Raw genomic sequence first — 23,710 nt, forward strand, 5'->3', positions numbered from 1 at the left:
AGACGCTTGCAGCACCCAGACTGAGCTATGTATAACTTTACCAAGGTCAGGTCAAATCTAACAACTGAGTGAATCCAAGAAGAGCTCCAAATTTAACGTTTCATTCAGAGTTCTAAACATTGCATTCAAAGGCCATTATAGAAAACAACTGAACATCCAGCCACTGTTACAATGGCTTCATCAAACACAGCACAGGCACTGCTTTGAGCCTGGTTCTGCTGGAGGTTTCTTCCTGTTAAAAGGGAAGTTTTTCCTTCCAACTGTCGCCAAGGGGTCAAGCGCCTTGAGGCGACTGTTATTGTTATTTGCCGCCATATAAATAAAACTGAACTGAACTGAACCTATTCAACCTTGATTTAAATTAAAGTCGCCACACAGATTATACTTGTATAACCTTTGTATAACCTATATTTGTGTTTTAAGTCAAATCTCAGTGCAAGTCAGGCTTTAGGCACACAGGCCTAGAGACCGGTCGCTGATTTGTATTCCCTGATTGGTTGGTGATTGGTCGTTGGGGGTTGGTGGTTTCTGCCAGGTGAAATCAGTCAAAAAAAGGGTGCCGTACCAAGAAAACTCCTTGGGATTGCTGTGGTTATCAGAGGATTGCCATGCAATGCAGTTTGCATGGGAGATTCCAGTTTCACCGCCAACACAAAGTCAGTAACAGAGAGCGTTTTGGTCCAAAAACTGAGAGTTGCACTTGCCAAAATGTGTTGAATGCAGCTCTAAGGCACAACCTTTACTCTGAGGGTGTTTGCAGACAAATCAGCATCCTCCATGCAACCTGCAAGCCACTCTGGCAATCTGCTATAGACACAGTATACCTCACCACTTTCACTTAGTGACAACAAGTAACCTTTCACAACCACTCACCAACTAGTCAGGGAATAATTATTTTTCTCCTCATAAACTTATCAGCAATTTTTTTCATGAGGTCATAATTCAAGGGAGCAGAAGGATTGTTTCCCCATAGATTTTTATACAAATGTAACTTTTTTAAAGAAAGAAAGAAAAAAGAAAGACTTCCCCCTGCTGGTCATTAGGGAGAGAGTTCTTTTTAAAAAATGCTTCACTATTTAGACCAGGGATGTCAAACTCATTTTACATCGTGGGCAACACACAGTCCATCCTACAGCTTTACTACACGATAAAAAATGCTGCTGTATTAAATGAAAGAAATCTGTCAGCACGACTCTTTGGTCTTAAATTGTAAGAAATAAATGTGTAAAGTTCTGGTAGCTCTTTGCTGATTGTCCTGTAATTATAAAACAAAAAAGTTTCGTCAATTCACAGAAAATGTCGAATTTTATTGTTTTTGGGTTTTTTTACTGTACACTGAAAAAACAAAACAAAACAGAAATTTCAATAGTCAAAAAACAGAAATGTTTCTGTAACTTAGTATTATCTCTATTAATTACTTTTCTGTAAATTGAAGGGCTGTGGGGGACATCTTTATAATTAGAACAAGCTGAAATGTATGGAAATGCACTTAAAAGTCCAAAATGTATGCGCTCTGTCACATTTTCCAAAGACATTCAGTGGGCCAGTCTGGAGTCTTTGCCAGGCCAATTCTGGCCCCTGGGCCTTATGCTTGATACCCCTGATTCAGAGGCTACATCCAATTTTTAAGTGCCTCCAGCACTACCAGTGTAGAATACTATGTGGGACGTATAGGTCAGGGTGGATGAGCATGAAGTGCGTGTGACTTTCATTCAGTAGAACAGAGTTTCCGTCTTACTACAGACATGTAATTAACCGGCATGCAATTAATCCTGTTTTTATTAACAACAATCCACAATTTTCTCTGACCGTAATCAAGTGGGTTAACCCTAATCAGACCACATTCATAGCATATCTGGCACAACCACATTCGTTCCAAAACCTTTTGCAGCTGCTATTCCAAAATATTGTTGACATCCTTCAGTGTAATAAGGTTTTACACCATTGTCTACTTCACTTTCTTTCTTTTTCAGTAGGTTTGGTAAGACACCACTGCTCATGGCAGGCTGAATATGTCTTTGCGTTGCTCTTTAGTTCAACATGAACCATTTTTTGCAAATAACTGCTTCTGCAATAGCTATGGAGTGGAGCCACAATCAATTAATAGTGTAATTAAGTGTCCCTGAATGTCATCTACTGAACTCCGTTCATTCAATATAAATACTCTTTTGAATAGTTTTTAAAACCTGCAGCAGGTAAGAAAAAAACAAGCCAATCCCTGCTTTTTACTGGTATTCTGTGATGCATTTTATAATGGTTATCAACTGTTTCTTTGGTGCGGTACACTTTAAAAGGTCCATCTTGAAAGTTGTTAGTTCCAAAAGACTCGATGTGTATTCATCAGAATACACATCGAGAAGGCAATGAGGTCGGTCCATTAGCATCAAGACGAATTCCATTTCATTTGTGAAAATGATTCAAATGAGATTGTTCAAATCAAAAGTGCAATAATGCCAATCCATTAGTAGCCTGTTTAGGAAAACAAGATCTCAGGACTCAATAAAAGACTAAATGACTTGTTAAGACAGAGATTTACTTCATAAAAGGTATCGTGGCAATTCAGTCCCACTAAAAGCACAAAAAGCACACTCTCACATGACAACGCTGTGCACAATATGTCCACACACTCCAAAAGCGAACAATAATGACCACCAGGGCTCTGTCAATCAGCTGACAGTGACACTAATAAAACATTCCACTCTCTGCTAATCACATTCAGCCGTCATTAACCACTGCTCTGTCAAAGACTAATTCAGGCCTAATAAAATCATGAAATATTTCTTCTTCTTCATCTTTTTTTTGCCAAAGAACTCAGAAACATGGTTTTAGAGATTTGGGGAAGCATGATAGAAGACTATTGACTTGTAGCTTAGCCTGGGAATGTAGTGACTCCTGTGAAATCCCTATAAAATGCGAGACTGGTGGTCATCCATCATTATAGTCAGACAGCACAGGCCTTTGTTTGTCCAGCACCGGCCAGCGCTGGACTGGCCTGGCTAACAGAGAGACTGTAATGTGTGTGTATGAGAGAGTCTGAGAGAAAGACAGCTGAAACAGAAACAGTGTGAAACAGAAAGCAGTGTGAGAGTGCGAGAGAGGGAGGCAGTTGACCTGGTGTCAATTAGGAGCCCATATCGTTCCATTCCCTGGGGGCGAGGCCGACTCTGAAACATTAAATCATTTCATTCACTTCAAACCGATCCTGCTGCCCCCCACCCACCCCCCCAAGCACTGCCTGTGTGCCCGAAATCTCCCACTGCCTGCTGCTTTGGCGACATTTTCACTAAACTGTGGATTGGATGAAAGCAGCTTGGATCTCGGAGGCTGTGATACTGCAGCGATGCCTCATTTAGAAGGCAACGAGGTAAAAGACCAAAAGAAAGGCTGTTTTAGTTATCAGATATTGGGTGAACCTTCTTGTTTGCTTAATTCAAGGAACAGCAGGAATGCAATACATTTTAAACCACAAGTTTCTTTTACATATATTTTTGAGCAGAAATTTACACTGCAAAGGTATGATGGTGGTATAAATGACCTCTTAGGATCCTAATCATGGAGACTTTTGCTTTGTCTCAAGTGGAAATGGAAGTTATGATGATTAAGATCAGGTTTTACCATATGGAGAAATAATTATCCAGGTGGTGCAGAATAGCATATACTTTAGCATTTAATATTTCTTATGGAACATCACTTGATATCAGCAGGAGAAAGTGAACACACGTTACAGCAGGCATGGTAATCCAATACTGAAGTCTTCAACTCCCATAAAGTTTCATATAGTCAACCTCATTATCACTATGGATGACTCTGCTAGTGCTTTAGTTACATTCAGAAGAATATATATAACCTCACAGCTGGAACCTCTTCGTTCAGTTTTATTTAGCGTATTGTAAAATGTTCAGCACACCAGGTGTCTCACTGTTGGTGTCCTGACAAGCTTTTTTTTTTTTTTTTTTTTTTTTTTTAAAAACTATAATATATGTGACTGTTAAATACATTTAACAGCTTTTAATGCCACTGAAATGGATGGTTAGGTCACAGTTCAAAGTGTGAGTAACAATTTTTGTATGTGGACCTTATTCTTGATTTAAACACAAGTACTTACAGGATATTCCTAAACTGAATTCAACATCTCCACTCTGAAGCAGACTTTAATTTATAGAGACTGTATGGGCTGGAGATCATGCTTTCTACTGTTCAAACTTGTTTTAATTTGCTTCTTTCTAACAATAAGGACATAATCTTAACAATATAAGTGAAATACTGAGTTGACTTTGCTTGATTTAAAATGAAACAGCCCTATTACATCACATGTTTTGCTTGGGTGGGAAGTATCCAGCTCAGCAGCTTGTTTTTGTTGGCGCTTTCAGTCTGAGAAAGCATTTCATGTACTTCTAACACTAACTGAAGACTTGTTAATTGAAAATTATCTTCACACAGCAGAAAATATTAATGAACAAAGATCACATTAGCACAGTATCCACAGTATCTACTAAATACCAATAAATGAAAACTAAAATGACTCTTAAGTCACGTTTTACAGCTAAAATTGAATTTGGATAAGATTTTGATCGAGTTTGCGTGCACGGTTATGTTTGGAAATCATCGCCTAAGCACTGTTAAACTTCATGCAAATTCTCAAAACTGATTTAGTAATAAATCCCATATTTCCGATCATTGTTTGTTGGTGGCAGACTCTAAATCAGCTTTTCCATAAAATCCTCTCTGACAAAATGTGACAAACTATTGTTGTTCTTTGTCTCCATATCGCTCTAATCCTCTTTCTCTTTTTCTGCCTCTCCATCCCTCCATACGCTCTCCCCAACCACACAGAAAAGGCCTCAGTACTGACCGCCACATAAACACATACACAAACACACAGAGCTATGGTCGGCTCTGTGGGTCTTAGTGGGGGGCTTAGCTGTGTGGTCACATTTTACATGTGTGTGTGTTAAATTGTGAGTTGGCCTGGGTGTCACTGGGTTTTGGCCGTGTGTGTGTGTGTGTGTTTATGGCTACAGATGATGAACTTGGCCAGACTTGGGAGAGGTCTAGCCGGATTTTGTCATTCACATTGTCTGTGTAACTTGTTGGCACTTATATTGAATTGGGCTGCAGTATGCATACATGTGCATGGCTGCATCTGTGTGTGTGTGTGTGTGTGTGTGTGTGTGTGTGCGTGTGTGTATGCTTGGCAGTTGGCATAGGTATGCAGCAGATCAGTTTAAGCCTTATAAACCCATTGTTGTGAAATAAAACCATCCTTTCTGATTTGTCATAACCCCTTTGTTTGATATTCTATCCATGTTCCTGTTAATATGCAAACACACTTTGGACTAATAGTATATAATATATCAGTCGGGACCAAGCAATGACATTTTGTCATGAAACATGGATCCACTATGCAGGACAGAAATGAGAAAATGGGAGAATGATGAAAACAGAGTTAGTTTGAAGGGGATTAAACAGAATTTCTTTTCATTGACCTGATCACAAATATCAAAAACACAATCTAAATATCTTAAATGACAAAATTAAATTAAATTAAAAAGACATTCACCAGCTGACCGCCCAGGAATCATTCCAGTGTTCTTGGTCCTTACTGGAGTCAGGCTTGTCAGCCCCCCATATGTCCAGTTATGAGCCCGTCCGTTTCATGCACGTGCAACACACCCACACCGGAGCAGGCAAATAGTCACACACATACTCATAGCTATATTCACTAAGTGAACAAAACTTTAACCAAAGTAAACTGCAGGGGGACCACCAAATGACTAAGCAAAAAAAAGTACTTCATGCACATTAACATTAACTTAAATTGGTATCAACTTAGTCAACTTGTCACAGAATCAAGGAAATGACAAAAGATTTTAATGTTCAACAACGGAACAATCCAAAGCAAAGGTTATATGTAATACGAACTTCTCTCAAAACTACACTCATGTAGGACTGCATACAGTCCTACATGAGTGGACTGCATACACAAGAGGCATATCAGAATGCTACACTCCAATTCCAATTCACATTCGTTTCACGACAGAAGTTTGCACTTAAGAGACATTACCCGTGGACTGGCTTTAAGCCCATCAAGTTCCAGAAATACCTTCTGGAATACCTCTAGAGTGTTCTTTACTTGTTTTGGGTAGCTCAGATTGAGAGCGTATATAAGCCCCATCATTAAAGCACATGCTCTGGGCACATCAAGGTCTTCCAGGACTGCTGTTCCATCAGTCACAATTTTAGCGGCGGCTGGGAGAGACACTGCTGCACGTCTGGTGACTACAATCTTTACCACTTCTTCTGGGAACTGTTCTTCACCATCCTGGCAAGTAGGTAGGTTAAATGGAAACATGTCAGTATTTTATGTGCCATTTAAAAATGAAACACAAAAGAATGTGAGATTCACCTACCAGCTGTTCTCTGAAGAGATCCTCTTCTTTCTCTTTCAGATACACCATCAGGCAACGGATTGCGACCTCTCTCTTCATTTCCACTGAACTCTGGAGAATAAAAAAATCAAAACAAAACTTAAACTTACAGTTTATTAGGTGAAATTAAGTGAAAAGTCAAAACTGTTACATTTATGTGACTTGTGTTGTGCCAAATATTGATTTTAAATATGTTTTTAAAAGAATTCAAGATTTCATCTTTGTAACTTCAATTTAAACTGTTACACACTGGCCTGCTTTAAATGCACCCTTTGCTAGCAGTAGGATAAGGTGAGTAAAAGTAAATGTAACCAAAATTTAGAGACTATTTCAAACTGTTTTTGTTGAGTTGTGTTCTAAGGATTAAACTATAATTGTTAGATGTAAGATATGTGCAAAAGTACCTGTGGACAAGTCTTGCAATAAAAGCTCATATTCACCCTCTTTAATGTGTTTCTGTAACTTGTCTTCCTCATAAACATTTATTGTGCATTTGATCAAGATACTTGTAACACTCCAAATTATTAACTCAGGTTAGTCTCCTCAGGTTATCTGCAACATGACCAATACTTACATTAATGTATTCTCAAGTTACCTTACATGAAAAGTACCTATTTAAATTTACCAACCTCAGTTTGCAACAATGTGACCAAAAGTTATATTACTGGCCTTTTAACACACTTATGAGGAGGTCAGCGTTATCTGACAGTATGTTTTGCACTAAGTACCGCAGCAATTTCCTAATGTTGTAAACCTGCTCAACATTTGGCAATAAAACCCTTTCTGATTTCTGAAGTTTTATTTTTTCTCTCGAAGCTCAGTTACCCATTAAGTTACAAGTATATCACTGTAATTTTGACTTGGACAACCCAAAAAACAACAACAACAACAACAACAACAAAAAAAACATGTTTTGAGTGATGTGCATTTTAGCAAATTTTTACTGTCCACCTCCGATTTTCACTTATTCACTCTTCAATAAAAGATAGCCAACAATGCTCCTAAGGTGTTCAGGTGAGGAAAGAATTACTGTATCCTGAGATCTAGATGAGCAACTGGTGCCACAGGACACACTGGAAGTCTCTGACATTGCTGAAGCATTGACCAAGGTCTCTGATGCAGATATAAAGGAACTGTCTACATCACTAAATGTCAGAGTAACTGTGGGGGGTTCAATAATCTGAACCACCTTGAGTGTGTTCTTGTCCTTGATATCACCTGTTGATGTCAGAGAAAAATATTCTTCTCCAAAGTCAGCATCCTTATAGTGCAAAGTAAACTTTCCATCAACCTCAAAAGTGTCTTTCACAATAGAAGAAAGAAAGAAAGTGTACTTTATTGATCCCCGTGGGGAAATTCCTCTCTGCATTTAACCCATTCACTCAGTGAAGCAGTGGGCAGCCATTGGGCACCCGGGGAGCAGTGTGTAAGGACGGTACCTTGCTCAGGGGTACCTCAGGGTAGCTGTTCAGGGGAATCGAACCCCTGACCTTCTGATCATGGGGCCACCACGCTACCTACTGAGCTATCCCTGCCCAATAGATTCAAGTTCCTCCACTGTTCCAGGGATTCCGTTTGGTAAGTCCAGTTTTCGAATGTTATGGTCTTTGAGTATGATCCGAAGTTTAGCAGGATGAGACATTGAGATACCTACATAAAAAAGGAAAACAAAAAACAAAACAGAATTTGAGACTTGAGGCAGAGCAACAGACTTGAGGCAGAGCAAGGTAGTTGTACTACTAAATGTCTAATTATTGATTGAACATTACTATCCACAAAATTACCATTTGAGCTATAGTGAAAAACTAAAACAAGGAAGACAAAGCAGCTTTGTCTCCCCAGGGAACTTATTTTCCACTGCTTTCCTAATGTCTTCTCTTAGCACAGTCAAATTCACAGTTAATAGTTTTGTTGCCTGTAAACACGGCTGAGCTGTTTGATTTCCATGTAGATGGTAGGCAATCCTTAACTGATGCTTCACTGATAAAGACAACAGAATGTTTCAAAAACAGTGGGTATGCCTCACCACACGCTTAAAAAAGCTGTGCTTGGCTTCAAAACGCATAGTCCACAGAAAAACAAGTGGACCAAAAGCTTTTATGAGTTGTGGATAGTGCTCTAGGAAATGATGTTTTGGTATCAGTCTTTCCTGTGAGAAAACTTCCTGAAATCTTTGCCGATGCTCAAAAATCTTGCTGTCAAGAAAACAAATTGTTGAATCTGTATGAACAGGTGAAAGGACAAGTTCAACTATATCCTTAAGGTTGAGAAGCAGCAGCCATGCTGGTTCACTCTCTGGTATTCTTTCCCCAACTATAAGGGGGAGAAGGTGAAGCAAAGCCCAGTTTTCATGCGCATTCCCTCCAACTGTTTTTTTTGTTGCAAAATTCAATGGAACTGGTTGTGGTGCATCAGTTTTATCAGCCCATCTGTATGGAAACTGTTTAATTGATTTGTTGAGCTCCTCTAGAGTAAAACACTTTCCCTTGATTAAGGTACTAAGGCAAAGTGCTAACTCCAAAGGTACAATACCTTCAAAGAGATCATGTAGCAAATCCGGTGGATAGCCAGATAAAACATCAAAATGTTTTAGGTTTTCGGTCAGTGGGCAGTTTTTTTTTACTCCATAACAGTGCGACTCATTTTTATCTCCTTTTACAGTGTCAACATGTACCCTGTGTTCTTGTACTGTTCTTTGACTAAATGCTCCACTTCGAACATCACTTACTTGGATTTGGGACCGTTCTCCAAGACAAAACCTGCAGACATACGCACTTGAAAATTCAATTCACCAATTTCTTCATCCTCTGCATTTTCTACATCTTCACACAATGGATTTTCATTATGTTCCTCAAGAGGATCATCTCCTGCATTCAAACGGCTGACACACCTCTGTATCAGCTCAGGCTTGAAGTCATCCAATCAGTAGGGAGTGTGTTTTCGGTTCCTATGAGAAGCATATGTTCCATGAACATTTGTTTTGAAGTTACAGTTTTCAAAAATACAAGCAACAGTTTCCAGTTTTTTTAAATGGTGCCCAATATGCTTAAAATATTCACTTTTATATTCACATTTGAAAGATAAGACCTCTGAACATGTCACTGTATCAGAGGATGAATGGCTTCTTGATAAATGGCTTCGGAGGCTACTCCATGTCTTAAATGAGCAGTAACAATCCCAGTATAGGCAAGGCATAAACAGTCCACCATGGCTATGTCTAAGCCTGTAATGCTTTAAGAGCTCATTCCTTCTTGATGTTTCATATTTGCAAATTTTGCAAGTCCAATGCATTTTGAAATTTACTGCAACCTTTTGTAATGCAAAGAATTATTGAAGCTTTTGAGTTAACAAGCTATTTTAAGTATAAAACCTTCTCTAAAACACTACAATGCAACACTTAAAAGATGAATCATAAAGACTGAACAAAATTAAAATTTAAAATGTACATCTACAGACTGCAGTTTAAACTTGCAATAAGGTGTCAAATCCAAATCTGTAAGAGAAATTTCTTTTTAACTGTTTAAATACAACTGTGGTTATGCCACAATCCCACACTTTACATTATGCTTACATTTACAGAAAGCAAATGGAAGACGTATGCACACACACACACACACACACACAATATTGGGGTTTTTTTTTGTTTTGTTGCTAGGCTAGGTCAACCAACTTTAACCTCAGGCAGAGTTCGCAGTCAAGCTTAGAACATCAACACGATTGATAAAAATACTTTTAGTCAGGGATAAATTCACCACATTTTACTCTGTCAGTAATTAGTTACCTCACCCGAGACCATCTCGTGGAAACACGAATTTACTCTGACACCATGATAAAAATGCAGGCAGCTACTGACCGGTTAATTTGAACATATACGGGTTCAAATTGAACATGCTCTGCTGTCGGCATGGTCTATCAGCTAACCAAATGTACCTTGACAAGTGACAAATTTTAATTGTAAGTGTGCTCTTTTATTTGTGAGGAACGTTTGCTAGCTAAAAGAAACGGCTAGCTAAACTTGAAAAACAACAACTCTACTCTGCTAAATTACGATTAAAACCATCAAATTTCAGTTGTTTAAAGATGACATTTTAAAGTGTAGGAATATAACTTGTAATTCATCTATTTAGAATTCAGCGCTTAGTTAACTCACCGAACACAGTCTAGGGCAAACACACCTCTTCTCCCACGAGGCCACAAGAATCCAGAAACTGTTGCGCACGATACGAACATATGCTACGGGGTTGCCCTCTGCTTTCTGCATGGTCTCACACACACCTATGTCTAACCAAAGTAACGACCAGAGTGACATATTTAAATAACAACAGAAAAAAATACATCCCTTTTTCTTTTGTAGCATAACAACTAGCATAACACACGGAGAGACACAGCCAATTCACAGCATGTAGCTGCCATTTTCAGACTAAAAAAAATAAAAAATAAAAATCTACACAGATATAGGGAAAAACAATATTAAGCACTGTATTAGCTGGCTAAAATGACCAGATATCTAATTTTTAAAATTAATTTTATAATGCTGAATTGCATTAATACAAATTCTTTGTAGCGTGACGAATATATTTTGCATAGTAAACTTATATAGCCAGTATATATTAATAAAAGACAATAAAATAAGGAACTTACCAGGTGGTGTTGCCAAACTCTGATTTTTTTTCTGTTTCTTCTTCTGTTATTTATGGCAGTTGTAATTGCTTTTTTGTTATGGTCCAGTGTATGGGAAACAGGAAGGATGTTGAAACTCATTTTTACATGTTACACAAACTTAATATTTTCTGTTGTTGATTGATTACAAAAGTATTTTGTTCAACATACTCAAACATTTAAGGAGCTGTTTTTTAATTTTTGTGTTGCACTGACTTTAACATTGATTAGTCAACTCACTGAAACATGTACATGTAGACAACTTACTTTTTTTTAAGCAGAAAAATGCTTTTTTATTAAGTTCTACCGACAAACACCACGAATATTTTTAGAGTGTAGGAGAGCCCACTCAAAAGGTATAACTTTTTAAAAATGGATTATGGGTGTTCCCCAAAGCCTTTTTTTTCTTTCTTTGTTATGATATCACGATGTGCTTTTTTTAACCCAACACTGACCAAACTAATGTGCATGTTCATAAGGTGCATAAGATAGTAATTTCATACCAAAAAGTATCAAATCAAGTATGAACAAATTTATTTTTCAGCAATTTCCAGGACACTTCAGGTTGGAATACGGTTTTACAGCATGTTGTTCCAAAGATCAATTATGATGTTTGACTTGCGTAGGTATTCTTCCAACAGGGAGCTTCAAGAAGTGAATACAACACACTTGTCAATACAGGTCACAGATCCCACTGACATCCCACTGACGTCAGTTAAATTGAAGGTCAGTGTCAGTTCAAGTGCCACAAATGTTGAGTGGGTAGACAATGAATTCAGGGTCCAAAGGTCAAAGAAACCAACCCGTTTCTTTAATTCAGGAATGGCTCCCATGATTAAGTATACATATTAATTTTGTATAGTAATTCACGACTCATTCTTTGGGTGTCTTGTAGTGAAAACAAAAACAAATGGGAAATTTTAAAGTTATAGTGTGTGATATTTTCAGAAGAAGTCCGTAGATTGTAGACTTCAGTCAAATGAGTTCTCTTTTCCTATCCTCCCAATTTATGTGCATAACCCTAGCTACTGTGGCTGCCGTGGGCCAAACATTTTTAGTCAGCCAAAAGAGAGAAAACATTAGATTTAGACTGCCAGCCAGCATGTTTCTACTACTGATTGTGTAAGAAACGCACTATATATCCTGTCTTCCTTCTCTCACCCAGCAGATGGCCGCCCCTCCCTGAGCATGGTTCTGACGGAGGTTTCTTCCTGTTAAAAGGGAGTTTTTCCTTCCCACTGTCGCCAAAGTGCTTGCTCATAGGTGGTCATATGATTGTTGGGTTTTCCCAATGTATTATTATGTATTATTGTAGGGTCTACCTTACAATATAAAGTGCCTTGGGGCAGCTGTTGTTGTGATTTGGTGCTGTATAAATAAAATTGAATTGTATTGAACTGAAATACATTTAAAAACATATTTGAATCACATCAACACTTAACAATAATAAATTATAAATAAATGTGGAATAAAAAAACGTTTCAACAGAATACTATGTGGCATTTTATGTTTTTACCCCCAAATCACATCAAAATATCTGGCCACTGTTCCATCTGTGGTGAGTCTACTCAGATTGCAAATTGACTCTGGACTGGACCCACCTTCGGGTCTTTTTCTGTCTGGGTAGACTGTCAGTTCACTGTTTACCTCTGCTGTCGACATGGTGAATGCTGAGGAGCATGCATGCCTATTTACTCTGGAGGAAAAAAACGTTGCAAAAGGAATCCAATACAAGTCAGTGAGTCACTGAAGTTCACTTTTGTCTGACGACAGTGATACTGAAGTGAACTGTTAGGATAAACTTTTCCTTTGATAAACGTCGCTGTTAGACTCTGTTAGCTGCTGTTAGCTAATGTAGTGAAACCTTCTTTGAAGTGACACTTAGTGAATAAACTCATTTATTCAAATTGTTTATCATAGGGAAAATGTGATTTGTCAGACACTGAAGCCTAACGATAGCTTTCAAAAAGCTAACTTAGCTGCTTACCCAGTTCATTGTCCGGAGACAGGAGGGTCACACGTCATCTGCTGACAGAGAATAACTGTCGCAATATCAGGAATAAATGAGCATGAAAGAAGGGCGACATTTTATTGAGATGTCGGTGGCGTTGCGTCTTTCCTTCGTGTTTTCACTTCTTTGTTGAAGGACACCTCTTATTAGATGATAAAACTTAGATATTATTCTTCATATTTCGAGTCTGAAGGTGCAGACGCAGATTAAAATGTCCCTCCACGGCACATTAATGCCTATGAATTCTCTTCTCCTCCACCTATGTAGCCGGTGTCTTGCTACATATCTAAAACTAGTAAAAAGGGAGATGTCCTTTCCAGTCACGGTATTCAAATATGGCGGAGCAATAAAGCAGCTTCCACAGACCCGTGCTTATTCTTATGCATTTCTAACAGATTAATTACAATTACACGTGACTGCATCAGTTGTTGAATGACACACACAATTACACACAATGTATGGTTATGAGTACAACATTCTTTCTTTCTATTAAATAAACGTTTTAAAAAAACCTGACCATACCAAAATGTTGATGGAGTTTCATATAAGTTAAATACCAGAAAAACTGCAGCAGCCCAACTCTGACTTAATTAATAGGCAGTCACTTTGACTGATAGAACCCAAACAAAATAACTTCATCATGAAAGCCAAACTGCAAGGAAAAATATATGATTCACTTACTTACTGCTTGTCATCCTAGCCCTTGCATCCAGATTACAACCGTGATCATCAAAATGTGTCTTTAGTGCGACTTAGCTTAAAGTTTTGAGCTCAAACAAGTGTCAACAAGCGTGCATTTATTCCTCAGCTCCTCAGAAATGTTGCTGTGAAGTCTCCTTGTTGCTAAACCAACACAGCAGTGCCGATTAAAGTGGATTTCAAGCTCGTTGCATTTGATCAAAGTCCAGCTGATATCAGAATCACGGAGCAGCTAAGCTCTTAGAGCCAAATCCATAATAACACTCCTACACCACCCACAACAAAGAGACAGCCAACGCAAGTAAATAAATGCAGGCAGAAAATATCATTTGAGGACCCCTCCCATCTCAGTGAAATAATACTGCCGAATACAAACCTCCATAATTGGTTGAAGAATTAGGTTGATAAAAGATGGAACCTGGACACTAAATCCATTCAGCTCATCTGTTTACTACCGAAGCCTTTTAAACAAAACTGTTGTTCTGGTTTGATAGTGTGTCACAAAGATAAGTGTCTCAAAGAGTTGTGCGTTTGTATTTATTTTGTATTTATTGTTCATTGATCTCTTAACAGCAAGAAAAAAAAGTGAAAAGCTTTAGGTTTCTGACTGAAAAACCCCATCACCAACGTCATACCAAGATATGTTTGATTATGTTAGCATTTTACTGCAGTTGGTCTGTCAGTTAAGCTCCATCTTCAAAAGCTGTTTTTGGAACAAATTAAAAAAAGAAAAACATCGAGCAGCGCTTTCAGCTCTCTTACTGTGCTGCACTGTCAATATTTTCCTCCTCAGCATTAACCCTAAAAACACACAGACACTAATGCGTAATGTCTTAATGTACAAGAAAAGAGGAGCGACCTCTAAAAGAAGCGAACGCACGCACTTCTATCCCATACACGTGCGTGCGCCTCTCCTCTGCTTCAGGGAGCGGAAAAAAAGTTTTTCTCTGTCAGCCTCTTAAGTGGCTGGCCTTCAGCTATATTACCCTCGTTTCCTCCTCCCTCCCTCCTATCCCTCCATCTCATCTTAATGTGTTTGATAAAACATCAGGCGCAGAGGGAAGGGCACACAGCAGATGATGTGCTTTTTTGGCCGAAAACAGGCATCAACTAAAGGACGGGAATAAAGGGCTGAGTCCGCTCTGTCTGTCTGCCCGAGTCTGTCCGTCCACTCGCTGCATTAAGAAGCTGCCCGGCTTCTTTTCAAAGCCAGCCACTCTCGTCGGGCCGCTGCATCTCAGGCCTTTTGTGCCCCCCTCAATCTCTCCATCCAACCGCCACAACCACCCCCACCCCTCCTCAGCCCATTGCTGAGTGTCTGTAATGGCCCAGACGTGGAGTGGGGTAGGTGGGGGGGCGGGAGAGAAACTAAGGAAGTGAGAGAAATGGAGGAAGAAAAAGAGACCGAGCAGGAGCAACTGGAGGGTGAAGGAGAGAAGGTACAAAAGGAGGAGAGAGGGAAGTGATGGGAAAAGTGGTGGCAGAGCAGAAAGAGGGGACACAGGAGCGAGATGGACAGAAGGGGGTGGTGGGTTGGGGGGAAAGGAGGCCGAGTCTTTAGGAGGAAGCCAGGCGGCACTAAGCATCTCTGTTGCTGAGCAGTCAGGCCTGCCTGCCCCCCTGGCAATGAAAACCTTTCCATCCCCACCTCCTTCCCCCGCACCACATCCCTCTCTGACCGCAGCCTCCTCCTCTCCTCCTTTGCCCACTTCCTCTTCTCATTCCACCTCACACACTCCCACTTTCATTCAGATTTGCTACTCTTATAAGGACTTTCCAGCTCCATGCTTTACCCCTATGAACCCGAGGCCATCTCTCATTCGGTTCAGACACTTACAACATGGTCACTACATGTCTCTGTGAGGTCAGAGTACCGTACAAGCTCTAGGCTATTTTAATGACAAAGTATGTGAAAATAAAAATACTTTTCATATCCAAAATAGCATGTGAGGAACTGTAGAAGATTGTGTTTTTCTGTAGTGTGCACCCAGAGGGCAGACGGTTTAAAAGGCCCCATTTGAACGCCACCATAATGCAGTTGGAAAATTAAAACAATTACCAATGAAGATAAACTCATAAAAAGAGCAGCAGTCTCTGCACTGCACATTTCTTTGGAGCAATTTCTTTGTATGAAGAAAATCTGAAGAGGGTATTAAAGGCAATCTAAAAGGTGGAAAAGAGATTTTCAAAGATGGAAAAGTTTCAAAATCTTCCCGAAAAGTACACCGAGTCAAGTCGCAACACCTTCTTTCACAACCCAACGGGTCATGCTAATGTATCTTTTAACGTCCTGTGACAAAACACTCTGTGGCGCTTTAGAGGCACACATTGTGAAGGTGGATCAGTTCATTGAGTACAAATGGAGCTCAAATTAAAAGTTGCTTAATTTCGCAGCAGGCAGAGACACAAAGAAGGTGACTAATAACTTGCAGCAGCATCTTTTAAAAGGGTCTCGGGAATGAAAGCGGTCTTAATTTTGAGGAATACTGTCATTGGTGTGAGCCCAACAATCATCTTGCACCGATTTGTTTACAACAATTACAAGAAAAGGTAGGAATATTAACTTGCCCACACATGTCTCCGACTCAAATAAAAAGAATCGCTATTTGGCCTGTCGTCAACTTCAGTGATCCTGCTCGGTCTTCAAGACACACACACACACAGACAGACACACACACAGTCAGTGGCCTCAGGACTAATTGCTAGATTGGAGCAGATTTTCTAGTTCAGTTCAGGGCTGTAATTGTGAGGAGAGCTGGGAGGAATGACATGGCTTCAAGCTGAGAGGACAAATCACCAGAGGCCAGCGATTAGACTGCACCAATGTTCACATATCCGTGTGTGTGTGTGTGTGTGTGTGAGAGAGAGAGAGAGAGAGAGAGAGAGAGAGAGAGAGAGAGAGAGAGAGAGACTCTATGTATGTATTGGGGGTGAGGGGTTAAGCCAACCATCTCTCACTTCCAAGTTTCTGTGGCAGTGACCCCAAAGAGGCACACGTGCACACACACAGACACACAGGCACACCAAGTTGACCCCTGCAGACTCCACGGTGCTACACACCAGGCTGTTGAGAATAATTTCAGAGCCTACTTGCGATTCACTACAAAAGAGAAAACTACAGCTCTGCTGGATGCATTTATCTCTCTGAAAGGAAATGACAGAAAAATGAGAAAAATTGAACTTTTTTTTACAACTTCTCATATCTTCTTCATGCTTGTGTGCATTGTGTAATACATCTTAACGTGCACAGAAATGCAGGTTTCAAGTTAGAGGATAAAGACAAGAGCAGGAGAGACTTTTCACCTTTGAGCTTTGACCTTTGGTCAAATGTGAGCAGGAAAAGTGCATATGGTCGCTGCAGCCTAAAATCCACAATTTAAGTAGGTTTTGAGATTGCGGTGAGTTACCGTAAAAATGACAGCTTTATGGTAACAGCATAACAAATGTTAGTACACAAGAATACTCATAATCTTAAACTAACTGCAAAAAACACTAACAGAGCAGAAAAGAACTGGGACACAATCTTCTGCAGTGCCCTTTAGCAAGGTATCTGCTCTTGAGACATGTATGGAAGTCCTGGTCAGCTGCTTGAGAGAATGCCTGCAGGACTTCTGTACAGCTGCTGTGTTCAGCTGATAATTCACTATAATGTTACTCTACCACAACTCTGAAATGAACACACACAGCTCCAAACAGAGCCAAAAAACAGAAAAAAATAACCATTTCCTGCAACCCACGTCTAGCTGTCTTCCTCTCCCCGCAGGGGGACCCTCAGACACAGCAGGACAGGAAGGATGCATGCCGAGAGAGATGGCAACACACAGAGACACACACAGCAGCGCCAGCGTTTTGCTACCAGATAAACCTGCATGAAAACACTAGCACAGCCAGGAAGGCCTGCTTTAGAGACACTTATTCCTCACTCCCTCTACATCTGCACCCGCACCTGGGCTCTCTCATGGCATAGCCAGCTTTTAATAAGAGTGAGAGAGAAAGAGGAAGAAGACAAAAAAAAGAAGGAGAAAGGATATGAAGATATTCGCACAGCCAATCGTACAACTCCGCATCGCTCAGCCAGCCGGTAACAGGGAATCAGGGAGTCAGTAAATCATCCAGCCCGATCTTTTCAGTCAGCTTACCTTGCCATGATGTCATGCTTGTCATTATGACAAGGGCCACAGTCCTCTCATCTGATTGGATGTAATCCAAACCAGCATTACATCCATGGCAGGGAAAGGAAAGGAGACTCCACACTCACAAAACTCTAATACTGATTTTCTGGCTCTCCTTTTTTTTTTCTTTTGGTCTTGTTGCAAGCGTCTTGTTTCTCTTTTTTCGCTCCATCCTCCAGCCTAGCCTCCTAACAGGCTTCACACTTCTGCAGATTAAATGTCCTCCTACACTATGACCTGCACTATTTCTGTGACAAGTCATTTATTTCTTCACTAACACTCCATCTTCCCTACCTGGTCACCTAATTCTACTAGCATTCAGTGCGGCCTGTTATCAGTCACCACTGCCTTACCTTTTCTCACCTTAGCTGGGGCTGGGCTGCATCCCCTGCCCTCCCGCCTTCTCACTTTCTCCCCCGCCTCCCTCCACCCAGCATCCCCTGGCTTGCCATCCCCTTATCCCCCCCAGCCTTGGAGCTCGTACCCCGGCCTCAGCTCTCCCTCTCCCTGCCTCTCCTCCAGCCTGCCTTCCCCTCCACTCTGCCTCCCTGAGCCCCAGCCTTCTGCTCAGTGTTCAAGGGGAGAGCCAGCTAGGAATGCTGTGGCTCTAGACGTTTTGTCCAAGCCCTAGGTCTCTTTCACTGAGGCAAGATTAGTTCATACAAAAACTCAACAATACACCACTGAAAGCCATTGTTGATATTCAACATTTTTCACATAGCGGAGCAGAATAGACAATGCGGCAGCCGGGAAAGCCCGAAGCGGACTAGCAGGGCTGATGGCTGATGGTATCTCAGCTGAGCGAGGCCTTAATCCCTTTTATACACACACACACACACTCACGCAAGTGTACACACTCTCAACAGCCTGGAGACAGCAAAATCAATACTGCTCGCTCTGTCTCTGTCTGAGTGTGGATCAGTGGGTGGATGAGTGTGATAGGAAGAAAAAAAGAGTATACTGTTTGTGTGAGCGTGTGTGTGTCTGTGTGTGTGGGTGGTGTCGGACTGTCTTGAGCATTCTTAGATCTTTGTATAATATATAAGATTTCTCAAGGTTTTCTTGCACAGGAACTAACTGAAGCAATGTGATGACAACTGTACTACAAACGAATTTAAAACAGTAAAGATTGTTGTTTTTTAATGAAACTGACACAAAACATTTAGAGATCTGTTAAGCAACCACCTAATTTAAACCCGAGTAAGATTTCTACCTAAAATACAGTCAATACAGTCAACTCTCAGTGGAATTGTATGGTCACAACACAATCCTGCTGTTTAAGTGCCTCACAAAGGACCAAAATGGGTTAATTTCATCAATAAAATAAAACAATACAGCACACCTCATGTTAAAAAACAGTATCTATCCACTCTGCAAATTCTGCAAACTTGGCCGAACTTTCAGCATTATAGTAACAAACACCATTTTCATATGAATTAAAGTGAAATCTAACTTTAATGTAGACTTCTGACTTAAAAACAGGGCCACTATGTTTTTTTACATCTCTCTATCATTTGCTACTTTTATATCTTATTTAACACAAAATTGTATTCATATCATGATTTATGGTTCACATGAAAATGAAAAGTAGGATAAAGCAGGATATGCTGTATGACTGGCCACTGGACTTTGGACTTCTCTTACTAATGGGTCACAATCACTGCACTCAAATAAATTATTTTTAATCCTCAATGAAAATGAAGCGATAATTTGGAGAAAAAAATGCAAATGAAGTATATAAAATGATAATAATTCCTCATTAAAAAATCAGGTAAATGTCATTTAAGTAGAATCCTTTGAATTTAACATTTCGCATGTACTTACGTAATAAGATTACATGGAAAATTTGCCTGTAATGAAATTACAGCAATGACTCTGGGCATAAAATTTGCTTTAAGTACATGTCCATTTTTTACATCCAGTCTATGGCCTCACAGTTGATGAATAAAAGGCTATTTCAGTGGTTTAAACCTGCAAACATCAAAGAACCCAGACTTTTATTCTAGTGCAACTTACCATCCCAAATAATCAATAGTTTTAAAGAAACCAGGTGGTGCTCCCAGCAACAAGTGACCTGAATCTGATCAGAGAGCAGCCCTTTAATAGACATAACACCCTTTTAAAAATCCACATGTGGGAGACACACTCGAGCTAGAATCTCTGGGTCTTCAGTCCAACTAATCACAACATAACTGGGTTATAAATATCTTCCAACGGTGAGAGCCGGGCCAGCTTTAAATTTTTTTACCTTGACACAGTGGAACGCTGCAGAGAATTTTAACTGCATTCCTTAAAGACGAACAGCAAGGAGGTACTGAAGTGTGAGAATGAAAGAGGACATTTTTTAAAAAATAAAGCACTGCCCAATTTTCAGCCACAAGGACAGCTGCTGGATTCCAACTCTGAGCATGGAATCAGTCTGAACAAGCATTTATGATTACAGCTGGTTAATGTAATGAATGCCATGTCATGTAAAACTCATAAATCAAGTCACGCCGGCGGAAACATTTCATAAAACATGATTAAAAGTGTCATGTAACACTGGGAGCAACGGTGTCAGAGTGAGACATGTTAATTGTGCACTAATGATATGTAATGAATGTCATCAGCCCCGAGGCTCCGGCTAACGAGCTAAATGAACTGGCACTAATGGGCCCGTTAGCTTATCTTAGCGCTAACATTAGCTAGCATAATAAAGGGTTTGTCTTCTGCTGACAGCGGCTGACGACTGTGAGTGGCACTGCAAGTTTCTGGAGGTGTCACATTAGAATTAGACGCTTTTTAAAAAAAGCCTTCAGATGTCAACAACAACAGGAAAACAAAGACTCGGAGGACTTTTTGTCACGCAGACGACTAAATGCAAAGACCTGAAAACAGATTCTCAAATGTATTTTTTAAATGTTTATTTTTCTCATGGCGCTGTCACAGGTCTTCCTCCTGCTCTCCACCTGGACTCCAAATCCAGATCCAGATCCAGCTGCCGGGCTTTCCCTGGACCCCCAAGTCCGCTAGGTAGCAGAGGAGAAGAAGGAGAAGAAGAGGAGGACGAGGAGGGAGGGGACAGGGGCCCTCTCTCTCTCTCTCACTCTCGCTTTCTTTCTCTCTCTTTTCTTCCAATTGACCAATTGACAGGTGATTGATGGCTATCTCTTCAGCCTGACAATGAGTAGCATTAGCATAACTAAAGCAATGTACAGTAGAGTGGGGCAAACAGTAAATTACATGTTACCCCCCACTCAGCTCTCACTCCCTTCTCTGTACCTCTCCCTCACTCTCACTCTCTCCCTCTCCCACTCCACTCACTCATTCAGCCCAACACTACGGCAGGCAAACAAAACAAAACAAAGTATGCTTTTTGTCCCTCGTGTGAGCCCTTAAACAGTGCAGCTTGACAGCTTCTTTAGAAGGAGGCACACAAAAGGCCTGACAGTGAGAGAGAGAGAGAGGCTGAAAGAGAAACAGCACAGTACAATGTGAATAAGACACTGACCTTGGTGAGGGTTTGTGTGTGCTGTTGTTTGGGATGGCTCTCACAATGTATGTCTAGTTGAGGAGTGTGAACTGTAAATTGATTGCCAGCATTCAGACCACAGCCTTGTTCTAAGTGTTTAAGATATTCTTCATCTGAAATCTAATTCAAGCTACCGGTGCCCAAAACTTTGCACTTTCCTTCCATGTTAGTTTTTTCTGAACTGATCTCCATCTCAGCCACAGACACTATTCAGGTTTCTCGTATTTAGTATTCAGGATGTTGAAGATGGAGGAAGAAAAGAGGAAGGTTCATGGTTAAAGATGAGGGTTGGTGTGACAAAAGAGGATAGGGATAGGGTGAGATGGAGGCAGGTAATCTGCTGTGCCAAATTTCAGAGCAGAAAAAGAAGAAGAAGAACAAAAACGACCAGCCAATTTCTCTCAGTGACAGTAAACAACTTCCTGCAACCACTCACCAACTGGTCAGGGAATAAACACTGGTGACTGGTGGTTGCCACTCAGTGAGTATGACTCGGTCTTTAGCAATCAGTTTCCCAACGACTGCCAGCAACCTCTCACCAACTAGTTGGGGAATATATTTTTTTTTCCCTCCTGACTTGTGGTTTCTAGTTGGTCTCCAACTGGTTTCTAAGTCTTTGTGACTGGGGCCTTATACATTTGACCCCACAGTGTTAGAATAATATTAGAATACTATTCAGTGATACTGAGTTTATTGGATAGTTCTGTAATGTCGAAGATGTCTAAAGTATTTTTAGATCTGTTTGGATTGTCATTGCATTCACTCAGAATTTGGTCAGAGCTATCCAGAGCTGGGGCGGCACGGTGGCACGGTGGTTAGCACTGTTGCCTCACAGCAAGAAGGTCCTGAGTTCAATTCCACCATCAGGGCAGAGTCTTTCTGTGTTCTCCCCTGTGCTGCATTCTCCCTGGGTACTCCGGCTTCCTCCCACAGTCCAAAGACATGCACTTTGTTAATTGAATATGTTATTTGAATCTAAATTGCTGTGAGTGCGAATGGTTGTCTGTCCCTGTGTGTTAGCGACTTGTCCAGGGTGTACCCCACCTCTCAGCTAGGGTAGTCTCCACCACCCCCAAGAAAAGGATAAGAGGAAGCGGATGGATGGATGTCCAAAACTGCTCAGAGGTGTTTCCAAGATGGTTGCCAAATAGTTGAAGAATTAAAAACAATAAAATAAAAGTTGCTAACTAGGTATTAAAAACAAGCTTTACACATGGGTTGCTAGCAAATTGACAGCAATTTAGGAGAATGTTCTTGGATTTCAAAAGCTAAAACTTTTTAATTTAAGCATTATCCTCCTGCTGCTCTAACCACACAGGTGAGGTGCTAAGCCACATCTGCTTGTCAGCAGTTCAATCATACCTGAAAGGCTTGATTTAAATCCCAGGCAGCCGAACAAGCCTCGCATATTCTGTTTCACATAAAAATATGTAGATGAGAGGAGATAAAGATGCTCGAAAATGTGAGTAAGTTTGAAACCTTTGCAGCGATATTCACATTACTATGATTCATGTTGTCCTGCCACCGTGACCCCTCAGACGTGTTTGCTCAACACTTTACACAAACAAGCTTCAAGCAAACTCGGGCTTTTAAGCGCTCGGCTGAGGTTAGGAGAAGATCACAGTCAACACAAGATACAAACAGCAGTCTTCCTTTTCAGCATCCACACTTTTTTGATTCAACAACCACGTGCACATTTTTCACGAGAACACCACTTTACCAATGAATAAGTAAATGCTACCGTCTTATTCATTTTAATGAAAGCAGTGTTCCCAGGCAGAGAGCCTACAGCACGGAGCGCTTCAATAATTAAATCCACGTAAAAAGGTGAATGTCATAATGCATTGGCCAGAGAGGAATGCATAGTTATTCTATCACTCAGGCCATGGGTGCCACATTTTCTACTTCTTCTTCTGCGCTACGTATTATATATATTATTGTCTGCACCGTTTACACTTATCTACTCTGAGCAAGGATGATTGTTTGTCCTTGAGCTCAGACGTTCGGAGGATGAGAAAATGAATGCTTGTGTCATATACTGTTGAAGTAACAAGACCTTTGCTGGATAGCAGGAAGGATGGATGAACAGACAACCAAAGGGGTGACCACATACTGGCCTGGTCTCCTTTCGCCGCCACTTGGGCCAGCAATCTGGTCTCTAATTGTTCATTCATGGTGTGAATCTTTAAATGGGGGGCCCTAGCCTGGCGCTAAGATAATGACTCGCTCT

At 40.5% G+C, this 23,710-nt stretch overlaps 1 protein-coding gene across 4 annotated transcripts in view; it reads right to left on the reverse strand.

Moving 5' to 3' along the window:
• sox2 (SRY-box transcription factor 2) overlaps nucleotides 1-23,710 on the reverse strand; it is a 187,163-nt gene that overhangs the window by 77,691 nt on the left and 85,762 nt on the right. Inside the window, exon 1 of one of the 4 annotated variants that reach the window (XR_005697980.1) lies at nucleotides 17,937-18,385. The exons of 1 other annotated variant lie outside the window; for it this stretch is intronic. The gene's annotated coding sequence lies outside the window, so the exon portion shown is untranslated. Of the gene's footprint in view, nucleotides 1-17,936; nucleotides 18,386-23,710 lie in introns of those variants that run through there. 2 more of the 4 variants (XR_005697975.1, XR_005697978.1) reach the window with 2 other exon arrangements.

This window comes from Simochromis diagramma, unplaced genomic scaffold (assembly GCF_900408965.1).
Source record: "Simochromis diagramma unplaced genomic scaffold, fSimDia1.1 OVJJ01000553.1, whole genome shotgun sequence".
In the NCBI taxonomy this organism is placed as follows: domain Eukaryota; kingdom Metazoa; phylum Chordata; class Actinopteri; order Cichliformes; family Cichlidae; genus Simochromis; species Simochromis diagramma.